The sequence below is a fragment of the Odontomachus brunneus genome, unplaced genomic scaffold (genome assembly GCF_010583005.1).
Source record: "Odontomachus brunneus isolate Ranch 3 - 2012 unplaced genomic scaffold, Obru_v1 Obru_scaffold_163, whole genome shotgun sequence".
In the NCBI taxonomy this organism is placed as follows: domain Eukaryota; kingdom Metazoa; phylum Arthropoda; class Insecta; order Hymenoptera; family Formicidae; genus Odontomachus; species Odontomachus brunneus.
In genome coordinates this window covers 235,438-236,729 of record NW_022639613.1, presented here as the reverse complement: position 1 = coordinate 236,729, position 1,292 = coordinate 235,438, and positions in this window count along the sequence as shown.

The following is a 1,292-nucleotide window of genomic DNA, read 5'->3' as shown; positions in this document are numbered from 1 at the left end:
GGGTGGCCAACATGTTAGGTGGCCTCCTGCCCAATCTCGGCGGCCCTAAGAGGAAGGCACGGCGGCTGTATGCCGGCGTCGTCCAGTCCATGGCCCTGTACGGGGCCCCGGTCTGGGCGAGTGCGATGGCGACCAACCGGCGCATCACTGCGCTGGGACACCGCGCTCAGCGGTGGGTCGCCATTCGCCTCGCCCGGGCCTATAGGACGACGTCCCATATGGCCGCCACGGCCCTGGCCGGTCTCCCCCCGCTGGAGCTCCTCGCACAAATGCACGCCGAGACCTATCGGCGTGTTAAGGAGCTCCGTGCCGGGGGAGACCACGAACACCTGGCCAGGGCCATTGGCATGGCGAAATTGCAGGCCCGTCAACGCCTCCTCTTTAGGTGGAGCATCCACCTGGAGGAGGCGACGGGCCAATCGGGATCGAGGGTCGCCGAGGCCACCGGCCCTGTCTACAAGAATGGGTAGACAGGGCCCGCGGAGAGCTGTCCTTCCGGACAACGCAGGTACTCACCGGACATGGATGCTTCGGTGGGTACCTGCACAGGATAGGTAGGGAGCCTAACTCCCGCTGCCACCACTGTGGCGATGAGGTGGACTCGGCGCAACACACCCTGGAGGAATGCCCCTCCTGGGTTGTGGAGCGCCGAGTCCTGACAGACGTGGTGGGAGCGGACCTCTCTCCCCCTTATAAGGGCCATGCTTGGGGGAGACGAGGGCTGGTCTGCCGTCACCTCCTTCTGCGACGCAGTCGTGTCGCAGAAGGAGGAGGCGGAGAGGGTGCGGCGGGGCGAAGCCGCCGCACCCGGAGAAGGGGCGAGGCGCCGTAGAAGGAGAGCGGCGCCTTGCCTGCCCGCGCATCAGCGCGGGGTGGAGGGGAGGCACATTCGCGGGCGGGGAGGGGACGCCACCGCTGGCGTTCCCTCCCCCGGGGTACCCGCGCGTGCGCCGCAGCCCCCAACAATGCCGCCGGGCCCTCCTGATCAACGGAGGGCCCGGCGAGGGGGAGATAGGAGGCGCCGGGTTGGGCGGGGGAGACGCGCAGCGGGGCGCTACTCCCCCCCCCGTAACAAGAAGTCAGACCAGGCGCCTCCGGAAGGGGGGCAGGGCGGCCGGCTTGCAAGGGCGGGCTCTTAGGCCGCCCACCCCCCTCCCAGTGCCAGGAGGCTCCTGACCGGGAGGGGCGGAGGGGAATTAAACCCCTCCGCCCCCCAGCAAAATCGGTCGGGAGCGTAGGGGCGGGCCGGGTCCGGACGGGACCGGACCCGGCCACTAACGCACCTACAAGGA